The sequence below is a fragment of the Protopterus annectens genome, chromosome 8.part1, assembly GCF_019279795.1.
Source record: "Protopterus annectens isolate FY-2018-M chromosome 8.part1, PAN1.0, whole genome shotgun sequence".
In the NCBI taxonomy this organism is placed as follows: Eukaryota; Metazoa; Chordata; order Ceratodontiformes; family Protopteridae; genus Protopterus; species Protopterus annectens.
The window spans coordinates 2,108,345-2,125,676 of record NC_056742.1 but is presented as its reverse complement, the minus strand read 5'-3'; positions in this window follow the sequence as shown (position 1 = coordinate 2,125,676).

Below are 17,332 nucleotides of genomic sequence, written 5' to 3'. Positions count from 1 at the left end.
ATAATTTTTTTTCAAGATAAGCAGAGTGGCACACTACCTTTATAACACAGTTGGACAACTGAATGGGTATTCATAAATTCACCCCTGTTATGACTGCCTGTGACTCCCCTTGAAAAGAGAGAAGGTAGGTTCTGTCACAGTAGAAATGCCTTGCAGCACAGTAGCCTTGAAAATCCTATGACCATGGTCTACTCAGTTGACCAACATTTAGATCAGTCACACTGGTAAATGTCTTCTAGACCACCTTCTGATTTCTCATCATTGTTCTTACTAGCTACAAGTCAGACCATTAAGATATAAACAGGGAATGGAAAAACTGAGTGTGTATCCCATGAGTGACTTTGGAATTGTGTTTAATGTACTCCTACCCTAGTGCTGTGGTATTTGGCTGCAGATAAGTCTGGAAATAATGCAGACAATAATGTATGAGTAATATTAAAACACTAGTCAACACTTCAGTAGGCTCCATCATTTGACATTATTTTCCTGGGAGAAACCCATACAGACTTCATTCCTCCTACCTTCACCTAAAACCTATGCAATGTTTGTAAAACTGTCATGGTCAAATAATTTCTGTTCAACTATTCAACAATTACATTCCAAGCACACTATTGGCATTCATGATTCTCCAATAATAAAAGCTCACTGCCTGAATGCAGAGTTGGATCCGGCACTACGAGACCTAGCCAGTTGCCTAGGGCCTGCTGGCTGGGAGGGCTATCATTTACTTATGTATTTTTTTTTTAGTTCAAGTCTTCTTTAAAGGTGTTCCTCTTTTAGAATGCCCTCTGGGTGTGCATCAATGCACACCTGCTGTTGCTTCTTCAAGATGTTCCTGCATGTGTCAACACGTGTTACTGCTTGTGTCTTCAAGATATTTGCTTTATTTTTGCATGCAGAATTTAGACACACACAGAATATCAGAAAGATTGATGTTCCATTGCATCAGAAGGGTGGGTGTTTGCAAAATTCCCCAGGTAAGGATAGCAGGTTTGTTAATTTATTTAGACTCATACCCTGTACCTCAGTTACAAGAGACAAAAGCCTGAATCCTCTAAATCAGGTACCAGACAATATAAGTTTCAGTGCATTTTCAAGGAATTGGGTGATTCAAGGGAGAAGTCATTACTGTGCTAGAGAAATTGAAAGCAGTATTAGTAGCACAATAGGTAGCATACTTGTGGGTTCTACTCCCCCACCATGTAGAGGAATTGCTGCTAGTGTGCTTTACTTTAAGGGGTGAGGTGCTGCTGCAGTCCTGAATGTGTCCAGCTTTGCATAAGATGCCTAATAACTATGAAACTATGAACCTGCTGTTGGTTTGCCATACATTCCCAATTGCAATATTACCAGCTTATCATTTTTTAATGTAACTTAGACAATTTATTCTTCAAGGGCAGCAGGCATTGAATTTGTAGAGAAAATACTGAAATATAAAGCTGTTTGCCAGCAGCAACCTCTTCATTAGTTACAGATCTCTGTAATAAGGAATTATTCAAATGACTTTTACTTCTGCAGAGATTGTGCATATTGAGTGATACTGGTGGATTGTAATGACAGGAGTTTGAGTGGCCTTTTATGGTTGAATGCTCTGAATTGGGTAGTTTTGTCATTATTGGTTGATAAGTTTTGTTCCATTGCTTACAGAAAAAATGTTCAAAACTACAAGTTGGAAACATACTTTAACAAGTGATACTGTATTATACAGTAAAAGAGATATAATTTAATGCAATCAGGAAGGTGACTCAAAGAATGCATACAAGCTCACATGGTCCTAAAAATGTGTGCAAGGGACCTATGGTTTGAAAACAGCCCAGAAGTAAACTTAATTTACCATTGGTCAAGATGCCTTTTCTTTTAATGTGGGTTTCAGTGCCATTTTAGTGAATGTGAGTTTCAAGGGCAGAGAAGTTTACTATTCATGGTAAATCATTGTGAGACTGTTTTGTTTTGGCTGGCAGTGTTTGTGCTATAAAATTAGAATTCAAAATTATTAATTAAATCCAAATGTCTATAATCATTGTAGAAGCAAAGAAGAAAATAGTATGTACCCTGACAGATTTGAACAGTTTTTAGGGCAACTGGAGAGAAATAGCCAAGTAATGGGCACAGGAATGGCTAGAGGGGCTGGTGTGTGTGTGTGTGTGTGTGTGTGTGTGACTGCTGCCAGGGTGGGTGCTGTGCATATAGGAGCCTCAGACCCATTACCATGCCTAGGGACTCTTGACTGTGATCTGGCTCTTTTGTGGATAAATCTGTGTATAGTTTTTATCTGAGAAAGAACTATGTGATGTGGTAGCTAGGCAGTGTTGCGTTCTATTGTTACAGTTTATTACATAGTTGGCTATTTTATTATAACATTGCTCAAGTTTGGACAGTTGTGAGACTTGAAGGCTAGTGAAAATTGGGCCGGCAGAGAGGAGAGGTGGCAGTAACAAATTAGAGGCTATAGATAGGACATAGGAAAGGCTAAGGAAGAATACCAGTGTTTTAAATAGCCTGAGTACAATTACAGTTCCAAAAGAATAAGGCATCATACATTCTCTACTAGCTTCTGGAAAGTGAATCAGCAGATGGCACAAAAGTTTTGGCATGTTGTAGGCTAACTGCAGAAAAAGCAAACACCATCCATAAGAGATCCCAGCAATAATATGACAACATCAAAAACAAATGGAAGGAGTACCTCTGAAAGCTTATAAAGGAAATAAAACTGCACATAACCTATACTACAACAAGCAGAGCCTATACAGGAAGAGGAATGCTACCCATGCTAGAAGTATGAAGTAAGAACCACAGTAAGGAAAATGAAACTGCGGTAAGTTGCAGGCACAGATAATCACAGCAGCATAACTATCAACTGTCCAGATTTTCACAGAATGTTCAGCTTCTTGCCTCTTCTTTTGTGTCTGTCCCTCAATTTTCTGGCAAATCACTGAAGATTCAAGTCACTAAATAATGACATGCATTTGATTTTCCAACTTTAGAAAATGCATGCTTACTCAAATCCTGTTCTAACAACTTTCTAAATTTTATATTTAAAATCTGTCCTTAATTTTAGGCATTTGTCGCCTTATTATTTTAGGTTTTGTCCAGACCTTTTGCTCTGAGGGTGAGAGGTATGTGTTAGGAAGAAATGGCTCAATGCAATCTGGTGAGTGAGAGAGAGACACACACGCACACACATATGCACATTTCACAGATGTCTGAGGAATAAACATTTTATAGTGTTAGTGTGGAAGAAAAAAGGGATCAGAACTGCAGGTAGCACAATAAGTATGAAACTCCAATTAATTTGCATGAAAGTAGAGAGGCTTATAAAATATGCAGCATAGTATAACGTATGATGTGTAATGAGCAGATCAGATTCACATTAGGATGCAGTATCACTCACCTCTAGTGAGAAAGAGTTTGGAGAAGATGAGAGACTTCTACTCTAATTCTAGGTAAGGAAAAAGCATATAATAGGGTTCTAATAAAGCTGATTTTGTTCAGTCTTATGGTGATTCAGTGCCCCAGAAGCACTGATAGAATTAGTGCAGGCTATAAGGAGCATATTGCACATGTATGAACAGTGCTTGGACTCCCAGAGGGGTTCTCAGATGTAAGAGTGTGAATCTGGGATGAGCTCCAAACACACAATCTTGTTTATTCTGGGGATGGATTACATTACCAAAGAAGATGGAGGGGACACATTAACAAAGCTGCTGCTGTGTACAGATTAACATAGTATTATAAGCAGACTCTTAAGTAGAGCTTCAGTCTTGCATTATAATTGTCTATCATTTGTTGAAGGTACACAGGATGGATTAGGTATACAGAATATAGCCAACATAGAAGAAAATAAGGAAAAATAGTTGAACAGGTTAAGAGCTTCTTGTATCTGAGAAGTGTGTTTTGAGGACAAGGGAAGTCTGAAGAGGAAAAAGACTAGAATCAGAGGTGCTGCAGCTAACTGTAGTGTGTAACAAGAGTGCCTAAGAAGCAGAAAAGTAAGGCACACAAAATAGCATGTGACCACTGCATAGAAACCTAGGCAGTAAAAGCAGAGCAGCTGAGGCAGCTTGAGATGATGTAGAAGTACCTGATGTGGGTATTAGGATGTAGAACAGATGATGTGAGGGTATCTGAATGGAAGATGACATAGAATCAATTGCCAAGAAGGTCAAGAAGAAGAGATTATGATTCAGCCACATGTGCAGAAAAGCAGTGGATGATCTTATAAAATAGATTTTAAAGGGACAGGAAGAAGGCAAGAGCTAACAAGGACATCAGTCAAGAGATGGATGGATTGCATGTAAGGCATGTAATGGATCAACATAACTGTTTTAAAAAGTTTAGGAGAGGTAGTTTTGAACTGAGAGAGTAGTGACAGTTAACATGATACCCTGACCCCTCAAAAAATGGGGGGGGGGGTGAGAATGACACCAGTAAACCCACATGCTCATATGTATGTGGTTCTAGCTTCTGGCAGAAGTAATGTGAGTGCTTAATGCTTACACAGATTTCCTCCCACACATTGCCCATTCACCTGTGGAACAGCTTTTTCAATCATTGAAATTGCCAGTGATGTGGGTATGTCATGCATGAGTCAATATGTATGTGCATCACTGAATGGGTGCTGCCTGTCCAGGTTTAATTTTTCTGCTTAATGTCCACTGGCTGCTGTACTAAGATCTATATCTTCTGATACCATGAACAGGATTAACCAGCAATTGAAAGACTAATAGATGGATAAATATGGCTTAAGAAGATGGGTGTCCTGATGACTGGCAAAGCCACATATTTTGAATATTCTCACTACCTAGACTTGGACACCCAGGTTGATAGCAACCTGACTTTTGTAGCCATTATGTTGTCTCCATTGTATGGAAGACTTTCTACTTGGCCCACCTCATATGTAAGGGTATTTCATCCAGGAACGGGGAAGTCATGACATCCCTGTACTCCTCCCTTATCAGACCCATTATCAAGTACAGTGTCCCCTTTCGCATGTACCTTGCCAAGCACATGCAGCAGTTGGAAAGACCGCAGAGGTTCCTGACCAGCAAAATCCAGGGTCTCAAACACCTGTCCTATACAGTTGGCTAAAAATCCTGTCCCCTACTCAGTCTCATACAGACTGCTCAGAGGTGACCTGTGCCTGGCATACAAGGCCTTCTCAGACAAAGGCTTGATGGAGTTGCTGCATATCCGTAAGTCAAACTCCACTTGCGCAACCCACATGCAAGGTTTCAACCTGTTCTGTGACATTAATAGAACTTGTTGATGGGATAGATTTGTGTCCCAGTGACTCCACCATCGGCAGAATAGACTTCCTCTCCATGTCAAGCAGAGTACCTCACTAGCCCTCTTTAAGAGGAACCTGGACGACTAGATGGGAAACAGAAAATATGCCCCTGGGATCCCACCTGTTTCCCTGCTGGAAAGAGAAAACAAGTGCAAACTTTGTGGGAAGATGGGTGAAATTTTTGGCTAAGCTTATAAGAGCCTCCGGGCCAATAGGCTAGTATTGTCTTATGAAACTATTAATCCTGGTGTACAAAATATTTTTTTAACAACACAAAATAGATTCCCACATATTACTATTCATTATGTTAAAGTTTAATTATTTGTTAACATTCATTGCCCAACTGTGCTTGCTTGTTTTCTACTGAAAAAATATTACACAGTTTCTGAGTAGTTTTATGAATGAATTGTACACTAAGGTTGAATAAATATGCTAGTGATCTTCTAATACCCTCACTGCCTAGACTTGGATATTTGTGGTTCGGTAGATTCAATGTTACAATTTTTCAGGGAGTTCCAGCTATCTTTTATCTTTTTTCCTTATTCAATTCGGAATTGAATGGGTGGTATTCCATTATGTTATATAATCAGGTAAACAGGATTGAAGTTGATAGGTAAATAAAGCTATTGGGGGTGGAGTGATACTACAGAACATATGTGGTCTTTATTGAGTTGAGTGTAATATAGAAGATACCTTTTCCTTTATAGAGTCAAGTGGGTCTAGGTTTATACTGTTGACTGTGTGAGAATTAGGAAATATGTTGATGTTGTTTAGGGCTCTGATCATTTCCCAAAATGTCTTGGGGTGCCTTTTTTAATAAGTAACCTTTGCTACTTTGGTGCTGACGTCAGTAAACATCCTTAACCTCTTGTAGGCTTCCAGATTTTTAGTATTGATAGTGTCAGCCTGCCAGTCATGCTAAGCTTTCTCACCCCTATTGTTTTCAGGTTTGCATTTAACCAAGAAAGATTCAAGTAATCTCTGTGGTATCCCTGAAGTCTTAAAACAACCCACTAAACAAGTATAGTGGGTCCAAAAACAAAACAGTGTAAGAAACTTCTCTGTGTGGAAGATTTTCAGGCCATATATCTCTAGTTAATCTAATATAATTTAAGTTATATATGAATCAGATCAGACAATAGTAGTAGAAGCAGTGAACTTAAACTCATCTTAAGTAAAAAAAAAAAAAAAATATATATATATATATATATATATATATATATATATATAATTGCACAGAATTACTAAGTATTCAAAAAAATCTGCTTTGGCTGCAAAAATAATGCACTAGCCAAACATATTTCTCTTCATAAAAGACACGCAGGTTTTAAGTTCCAGATCCTGGATCAAATAGACATGGGTGATCTTGAAGGAGACATCCAACATGAACTCATGTGGCAATTAAAGCTGAGCTCTTTTAGGAAGCCTGGACTAAACTACTACAGTTCAATTAAAAGTGTACTGGAACTTAGAAAATTGCCACATTGTTTACATGACTAATTTTATTTTATTTTATTTTATTCTATCAGTTGGTTTTAAATACCATTTTAAATCAGTTGTAAGTTAAGTGTATATTTTGTTTCCATCATCATACATTTTTCTTATTATTTTTTCTTTTTCTGGTTCTCATTTTTCCAGTTTATTTAACATGATGTGTAATAACAATACTAATTATACAATAATATTTTTATAGATAGTTTTAAGGGTTCTTGTACACAGACCTGAAGAAGTCTAGAAGGACGAAAGCGATCTTTGTTAACAATAGGTTATGAAAATAGAATATGATTTTTACAATTGATTTTTACATGCAAAGTATATATGTATATATTTATATATATTTTTTGATTGCCAAATGGACTAAGGTTGATATATTTCCAGACATGTAGTATATTGTCTTGGATAAAATCATAGACTTAATAATCTACTTAATCATCTGGGTAAATAAAAGGTACCACATCATTATGAATTTTATTTAAAATACATAAGGGTTATATTATTATGACAGCTACTAAGTAGGGCAGGACCAGCTCAAATGTCACACTGATGGGGGAAGGGATATGAATTTAACATGTGTACCAATAACACTTTGTTTTACAATACAATAAACCACTCCCTTGCCTGATAAAAACTATAAATATATTTAGAAAGCTTGTGAGGAAACTATTACTCTATTTTTGTTTTACTTGGATCACTTGTCTGTGTACTTAATAAAGGATTTTTGACTGGAAACAGACTGCCTGCTTTGCTTGTATTACTTTCAAATACTTAGTAATTCTGTACAATTATATATTTTTTTTTTTTACTTAAGACGAGTTTAAGTTTGCTGCTTCTACTACTATTGTCTGATCTGATTAATATACAGTGATTAACTAGAGATATATGGACTGAAAATCTTCCACACAGAGAAGTTTTTTGCACTGTTTTTTTTAACCAAGAAAAATTACAGCAGCCATCATCCTTTTTATGGGATACAGTCTGCCTGAATGGGAGTACACAGGTTTTAAAAAGAAGGGAGCAGTTATGGGACATGTACAGTTATATATTTAATCCCTATCATAACACTTACACCTGATTTTTTTGTTGTTGTTGAAATGCCTCTTACAGTAAAAATATTTATTCCCTAAAACAATTGGTTTGCAGTCATTGTTCTTTAGCCATGTTTCACAAACAATAAGAGCATCAATCTTATGAAAATGTAGCAATCTTTCCAATTAAAAAAATATATATATTAATGCTCTTAGCATTAAGAACTATCAGAGATGAATCAGATATTGGTATCTGTGAACTGTTAAAATTTTGACCTGGCAAAAATCATGTCTTGTGTTTGTCAGAAATATTGCAAAATATCTGCTGCAAAAATTCCCTCCCCTGATCTTGACAAGTGCAAGCCATCCTGTCTAAACATATGTGCCCAGAATTTAGCTCAGTTGCTTAATACATTTCCATTTTGTAAAATGGATCATTTTATTCATGTAGGTATTTACCCAAAAATCCTTTTGTTCATTCATGGTGACCTGACTCTCCTTTCTATGTGATTTGTGAAAAATACATCTTAATACCTGTACAAGCTATGCCACCTAAGAGGGCTGTAAGTTCCCTACTAACTGTCAAAGATTCCTTGTGGATGAGATCATTTTTGCCATCATGGATAAAAACAGATCCATACTTCCTTACATTAAGTCTTTCTAAAGCCTTTCTCACATCCTCTATTTTTGCTTTAACACTACTTGATGTTCATTATCCTCTCAGCAAATACATGTATCAGTTCCAAAAATAACCGAATCTCCAGTTACAAAAATATATCTTTTCTTCTAGCAACAAAATAGTGTATTCTCTTTGGTTTATAGAAATGTTTTTTCTTTGTTGTAAACTTCTTACTTTCTTTTTTTGCATTTTATTTTCTTCTATATTCTCTGACTTCACGGATTGTGAATGCTTGTATCCAGAATTCCAAAGTTGTCAGCAATATCATCTTGTTCAATAGGGGATGTGTGATATTTACTGAAAACAGACCCTTACTTTCCTAAATGTTTTTCTTTCGGCTTTTCCTGGTTAGGGGTCACCACAGCGGAACTCCGGTCTGCTAATGATTGGCAGTAGATTTTTACTGTACCAAGGTGCCAGCCCGACACCCAACCTTCAACAAAGGCACGCCCATTCACACATGTCTTTCGAACACCACTCAACTGCAGGGAGGACATGCAGACTCCACACAGAAGGCGCTCCAGCCGAGAATCGAATGGGAGAACCTCTTCCTGTGAGGCAACAACACTACCGCCGTACCTCTGCGGCTTCACCCTTACTTTCCTAAATGTGTTCTATTTATTAATTGCCTAACATTATCTCAGCAGTCTAGTCATGTATATATATATATATATATATATATATATATATATATATATATATATATATATATAAAAACAGTTTTCCAAGCTGTGCCATTTCCACCCTACCTCTCAACTTCTTACAGCAAGAAATCTGGACAAAGCCTTTAATAAATGTGGGACAAAGGCCCAAAAATAGGGGCAACTTCTTAAACATAGCACTTACAAACTTTGAAAGGTGAATAGAATAACAGGTTTTGCTTTAGCATGGATTTTCTGAAGGGTATGATGTCTGAAACTCAAATGCCTGTCTTTATTTTCTAACTTCAGTCTTTAATGATTTGCCATTAATTTGCCAGAAAACCACAATTTTATGAAAAACTGACCAAATATATGAGGCAAAAATCTGGACATTCTGCGAAAATCTGTACAGTTGAGAGGTATGATTTTCCACAAGTACAATTGTTATCAGCAGGTCTAGATTTACTACTAGTAATGTTAAGCAAATCATCCATCTTTTGACATGAAGAACACAGATCACCAGCACTGTCAAGCATTACCTTTTATATATGCACAGCATTTAATATGCTGTAAAAGATAGATGTGCTTTAGCAAATCATTAATGGCATACTCATCTAAGGAATCCATTTTCAGCTGCAAATGAATAAAGAGTTCTAAAAGAAAGGGATGATAAAATCAGTTACAGTAGAATTTAGAGAAATTTGAAATCAATTTCTATGCAAAAAATCAAACAAACAATATGCAAATACACATTAAATTAAGTATAATAAAGTCATTGCTCATACTGTACCAGTTGTGAAAGTCTCACAAAAGCTGGAATTCCTTTACTTCACCCATGAATGCACACAGTAGCTTCTGTTCACTATTACACCTCTTTTTAAAAGTAAAGATCGGTACATTATAAACTAACACAGGATTGTTTAGATAAGCTCTGGATTGCCCTCTCTGCAGTCTGTGTGAATTTATAGCTGACTAGTTCCCTTGAGATACCTGGAGTTTGCCAGACTATAACCTACCTCTTTAAACAACTAAAAATTAGACGTAAAACAGGAAAATGTAATTCAAAGTAGATTTTTTGTCTGCAAGCTATCCCTTTCTTCCTGCAAATAGTGAAAACAACGGTAAAAATAATTTATAAATCAAAATAAATATTTTCTCACTAGGCAAACAGGCAACTGAAGAGTCATTCATAAACTAACACAGGATTGTTTAGATAAGCTCTGGATAGTAATATAATAACTATATAATATAATAACTTATTAATTAAGGTGCAAACAGCTAGGACATAGCTCAAATACTTACTGTGAGGGACTAACTTAGTTATTTTTGCATGACATTACGGTTGCTGCTCTGGACGTCATGCTTATGATGTGCTACAGCTCTACAGATTATATCAACTAATGATGGTTATACACTGACGTGGTACAGAATTTAAGTCACACAGGCACAACCATTAGTCCCGATACTAGTGTCTCTAAAACAGTAGGTAGAATTATGCACGTCCTTAATGACTCTCCTCCTCCCAATATTTCTGATATTGACCAGGAGGAAAGTCCTAATCAGCACAATATATTTAAGTTTGGAGTATGCCAGTGGTGGCTGGTGACTTCAAATCAAAGGGGGGTTGCAGGAGACAGCTGAATGGGTGGGGCCAATGGGAAGGTGTGTGGTTCTGCTCAAAACCACAAAAACTGGGACTTTAATTAAATATGCTGCCCTGGGAGCCAAACCATCATTATGAGAGTCCAATCAAGACAAAATGAAGTGGAGAAGAAAAAAATATTTCAATGCATTGGCTACATGACAGCTTACTTAATATCTAGATGGAAACAAAAAGGTTGTGAGGCATGAAAAAATAAATTAACTTTTAAATACATTACTGGAATGCCAGTCAAAATCAAGTATAAAAAAACAAGCAGCACTCAGCTCAAACCACTTCTCCCTGCACTGCAGTTCTAATTATAATTTATATTCAACTTTATAAAAGTACCAAGTAACATGCTGAAAGTAGCAATCTCTGTGATACCCCCACTTGCAAAAATGTTTCTTATCCAAAAAGACTTGCTGCCTGACAACACCTATCTACTTGTTTCATGAGGAAAGCATGATCAAGTAAAAAATGAACAGCAAACAATAAACAAGCTCAAGATAAACTGCTTGCAGGATAACTGCACAGGTTATGGACCACACATGACAGATTGGCATTCTCTTTAGTTTACGGGTAAAGCCTGCAAAGATGACTGCAAGTCTCCAACAAATGAAATGAGCTTCTGTAAATAATGTAATCATGTCCTTTATTACAAATACTGTTATATGCATTTCAAGGGTCCTATTACACGATCAAAAATCCCTTTAGGCAAATATGAAGACGTCGAACCATATTGCGCGAAGTACGTAAACCTTGAAAGGTGAAAACCGCAAATTTTGAAATGTCAATTTGTTTTGGTTGGCCCGTCTGTGGTACAGCTCCATAAAGTAAGTGTGCGAAAGATAGGACTTTAGTGTTAGGATTTGGGTTAAGGTAAGTGCATAGATAGGTACTGTATGTAAGAGTTAGTGTAGTGTTAGGTGTAGGGTTTTTTTAAGTGTATGTATGTGTATTATTTATTTTGTTTAGGTGTATGTCTGTAGGGGATGTGTGAGGTAGTTGCGGACCTTACGTTTAGGGAGGGGTTAAGGAGAGTACATAGATAGTTGTATTTGTGGGGTTTAGTGTAGTGTTGGAGGTAGGATTTTGGTGCTTTAGTTTAGGTTAGAAGTAGGGTTTGGTTAGTGTATGAATGTGGTTTATTTATTTTGTTTGGGTAGGTTGTATGTAGCGGGTGGTGGGGTTGGCCGACTATAACAGTTTGATCATTTTTTTTCGTGCTTTAGTGTGTTCGGGCTTTTCACGGTTCATGCATAGGGGTCAATGTTTTGGTATTCGTGCATAGGGTTTATCGCTTTGCTAATATAGACCCGCATTTCAATACCTAAGGCTTATACGTTATCTAGTTATGTAAATATTCTCTGCATAGCAACAACAAAAATACTTTCAATGTTGATAATTCTTTAACAGTATGGTAATTAAAGCTTACTTGCATCTTACAATCTCAGACAAGATAACCTGATGGTCATTAAAGCATTGCTGCTTAAACACAGAGCAACAGGCACTGCAACAGCATGCATTTTCTGAATAATAAGAAGCATAAATCAACAGTATAAAAATATGATAGAAATCTAGAACATTCTGCAAAATCAAAGACAGATGAAAAGCCAGTGTAGTACTTGTGTCTGCCTTGGATGGGGGATACTCTGCACACTTAGACTGCATAACTTCTCCTTGACTTGCTTGGACACATCCAGAGTCACAATATGGGGAAGTGGGGTGCAACAAGTATGTCACAATTTGAAATGCCTCTGGCTGACAGTGATGGCCCTGACACATTTGTCATACTTCTCAACCTCAGAGCAAGAAATCTGGAAAAATCCATAAACAGAAGTGGGACAAAGGCCCAAAAATAAGGACATTTTTAAAATATTGCTCTTATAAACTTAGAAATATAATAGAATAGTAGGTCTTGCAGTAGTATGAATTTTCTGAAGGGCATGAAATCTGAAACTCAAATGACTTCCATTATTTTCTAACTTCAATCTTTAATGATTTGCCACTAATTTGCCAGAAAACCACAATTTTATGAAAAATTGACCAAAAATGTGATGCAAAAATATAAAATAGTCACACAATACAGCTGGGAATTTGTCAAAGAAGGGACACTTTTTTAATATTAGTACTGTTAAGTTGAGGAGCTGATAAAACAAGAGAATATACATGCATTTCTGAAATAAAATTAATCTGTAACTCTGATCATTACAATTATTCATTAATTTTAAACCCTCTACATTTCTTCCAAAATTGCCATTTTGCAGAGGGATTATTAGAGGGAGAGCAACATTTTGAGCCAAAATCGTGGACAGTTGAAAGGTTTGGATATACCTAATTCTAAAAAGCGATTTATTTGCACGTACCTCTCAACCTATTAATGCAGGAAATCTGGACAAGGCCAAAAATATTGGGGGAACAAACAAACAGTACTAAAAATTGCTCTTGTATAAACTTAAGCAGTAGATAGAGTAACAGGTCTTGCTTTAGCATGCATTTTTATGAAGGGTATGAAGTCTGAAACTCAATGTCTGTCATTGTTTAGTGACTTCATTCCTAAATGATTTGCAAGAAAACCATAAATTTTATGAGGAACAAACCAAAAATAAGCAAACATCTATTCATTCTGAGAAAATCTGGACAGTTAAGATGTATAGTTCAACCAGGAGAATTGTGCAGCAGAAATCCTACACGACGGACATAACACCCTAGGTGTGGACAATAAGTACCCCCTCAAAAAATGAAGATCTATGAGAAACTATTAATCCTGGTGTACAAAATATTTTTTTAACAACACAAAATAGATTCCCACATATTACTATTCATTATGTTAAAGTTTAATTATTTGTTAACATTCATTGCCCAACTGTGCTTGGTTGTTTCATGAAAAAAATATTACACTGTTTCTTAGTAGTTTTATGAATGAACTGTACATTAAGGTTGAAGACATATGCTAGTGATCTTCTAATACCCTCACTGCCTAGACTTGGATATTTGTGGTTCGGTAGATTCAATGTTACAATTTTTCAGGGAGTTCCAACTATCTTTTTTCCTGATTCAATTCGAAATTGAATGGGTGGTATTCCATTATGTTATATAATTAGGTAAATAGGATTGAAGTTGGTAGGTAAATAAAGCTATTGGGGGTGGAGTGATACTACAGAACATACGTGGTCTTTATTGAGTTGAGTGTAATATAGAAGATACCTTTTCCTTTATAGAGTCAAGTGGGTCTAGGTTTATACTGTTGACTGTGTGAGAATTAGGAAATATGTTGATCTTGTTTAGGGCTCTGATCATTTCCCAAAATGTCTTGGGGTGCCTTTTCTAATAAGTAACCTTTGCTACTTTGGTGCTGATGTCAGTAAACATCCTTAACCTCTTGTAGGCTTCCAGAATTTTAGTATTGATAGTGTCAGCCTTCCAGTCATGCCAAGCTTTCCCACCCCTATTGTTTTAAGGTTTGCATTTAACCAAGAAAGATTCAAGTAATCTCTGTGGTTTCCCTGAAGTCTTAAAACAACCCACTAAACAAGTATAGTGGGTCCAAAACAAAACAGTGTAAGAAACTTATCTGTGTGGAAGATTTTCAGGCCATATATCTCTAGTTAATCTAATATAATTTAAGTTATATATGAATCAGATCAGACAATAGTAGTAGAAGCAGTGAACTTAAACTCATCTTAAGTAAAAAAAAAAAAAAATATATATATATATATATATATATATATATATATATAATTGCACAGAATTACTAAGTATTCAAAAAAAATCTGCTTTGGCTGCAAAAATAATGCACTAGCCAAACATATTTCTCTTCATAAAAGACACACAGGTTTTAAGTTCCAGATCCTGGATCACATAGACATGGGTGATCTTGAAGGAGACATCCAACATGAACTCATGTGGCAATTAAAGCTGAGCTCTTTTAGGAAGCCTGGACTAAACTACTACAGTTCAATTAAAAGTGTACTGGAACTTAGAAAATTGCCACATTGTTTACATGACTAATTTTATTTTATTTTATTTTATTCTATCAGTTGGTTTTAAATACCATTTTAAATCAGTTGTAAGTTAAGTGTATATTTTGTTTCCATCATCATACATTTTTCTTATTATTTTTTCTTTTTCTGGTTCTCATTTTTCCAGTTTATTTAACATGATGTGTAATAACAATACTAATTATACAATAATATTTTTATAGATAGTTTTAAGGGTTCTTGTACACAGACCTGAAGAAGTCTAGAAGGACGAAAGCGATCTTTGTTAACAATAGGTTATGAAAATAGAATATGATTTTTACAATTGATTTTTACATGCAAAGTATATATGTATATATTTATATATATTTTTTGATTGCCAAATGGACTAAGGTTGATATATTTCCAGACATGTAGTATATTGTCTTGGATAAAATCATAGACTTAATAATCTACTTAATCATCTGGGTAAATAAAAGGTACCACATCATTATGAATTTTATTTAAAATACATAAGGGTTATATTATTATGACAGCTACTAAGTAGGGCAGGACCAGCTCAAATGTCACACTGATGGGGGAAGGGATATGAATTTAACATGTGTACCAATAACACTTTGTTTTACAATACAATAAACCACTCCCTTGCCTGATAAAAACTATAAATATATTTAGAAAGCTTGTGAGGAAACTATTACTCTATTTTTGTTTTACTTGGATCACTTGTCTGTGTACTTAATAAAGGATTTTTGACTGGAAACAGACTGCCTGCTTTGCTTGTATTACTTTCAAATACTTAGTAATTCTGTACAATTATATATTTTTTATTTTTTTTTTTTACTTAAGACGAGTTTAAGTTTGCTGCTTCTACTACTATTGTCTGATCTGATTAATATACAGTGATTAACTAGAGATATATGGACTGAAAATCTTCCACACAGAGAAGTTTCTTGCACTGTTTTTTTTAACCAAGAAAAATTACAGCAGCCATCATCCTTTTTATGGGATACAGTCTGCCTGAATGGGAGTACACAGGTTTTAAAAAGAAGGGAGCAGTTATGGGACATGTACAGTTATATATTTAATTCCTATCATAACACATACACCTGATTTTTTTTTTGTTGTTGAAATGCCTCTTACAGTAAAAATATGTATTCCCTAAAACAAATGGTTTGCAGTCATTGTTCTTTAGCCATGTTTCACAAACAATAACAGCATCAATCTTATGAAAATGTAGCAATCTTTCCAATTAAAAAAAATATATATTAATGCTCTTAGCATTAAGAACTATCAGAGATGAATCAGATATTGGTATCTGTGAACTGTTAAATTTTTAACCTGGCAAAAATCATGCCTTGTGTTTGTCAGAAATATTGCAAAATATCTGCTGCAAAAATTCTCTCCCCTGATCTTGACAAGTGCATGCCGTCCTGTCTAAACATATGTGCCCAGAATTTGGCTCAGTTGCTTAATACATTTCCATTTTGTAAAATGGATCATTTTATTCATGTAGGTATTTACCCAAAAATCCTTTTGTTCATTCATGGTGACCTGACTCTCCTTTCTATGTGATTTGTGAAAAATACATCTTAATACCTGTACAAGCTATACCACCTAAGAGGGCTGTAAGTTCCCTACTAACTGTCAGAGATTCCTTGTGGATGAGATCATTTGTGCCATCATGGATAAAAACAGATCCATACTTCCTTACATTAAGTCTTTCTAAAGCCTTTCTCACATCCTCTATTTTTGCTTTAACACTACTTGAGGTTCATTATCTTCTCAGCAAATACATGTATCAGTTCCAAAATAACTGAATCTCCAGTTACAAAAATATATCTTTTCTTCTAGCAACACAATAGTGTATTCTCTTTGGTTTATAGAAATGTTTTTTCTTTGTTGTAAACTTCTTACTTTCTTTTTTTGCATTTTATTTTCTTCTATATTCTCTGACTTCACGGATTGTGAATGCTTGTATCCAGAATTCCAAAGTTGTCAGCAATATCATCTTGTTCAATAGGGGATGTGTGATATTTACTGAAAACAGACCCTTACTTTCCTAAATGTTTTTCTTTCGGCTTTTCCTGGTTAGGGGTCACCGCAGTGGAACTCCGGTCTGCTAATGATTGGTAGTAGATTTTTACTGTACCAAGGTGCCAGCCCGACACCCAACCTTCAACAAAGGCACGCCCATTCACACATGTCTTTCGAACACCACTCAACTGCAGGGAGGACATGCTGACTCCACACAGAAGGTGCTCCAGCCGAGAATCGAATGGGAGAACCTCTTCCTGTGAGGCAACAACACTACCGCTGTACCACCGCGGCTTCATCCTTACATTCCTAAATGTGTTCTATTTATTCATTGCCTAACATTATCTCAGCAGTCTAGTCATGTATATATATATATATATATATATATATATATATATATATATATATATATAAAAACAGTTCTCCAAGCTGTGCCACTTCCACCCTACCTCTCAACTTCTTACTGCAAGAAATCTGGACAAAGCCTTTAAAAAAAGTGGGACAAAGGCCCAAAAATAGGGGCAACTTTTTAAACATAGCACTT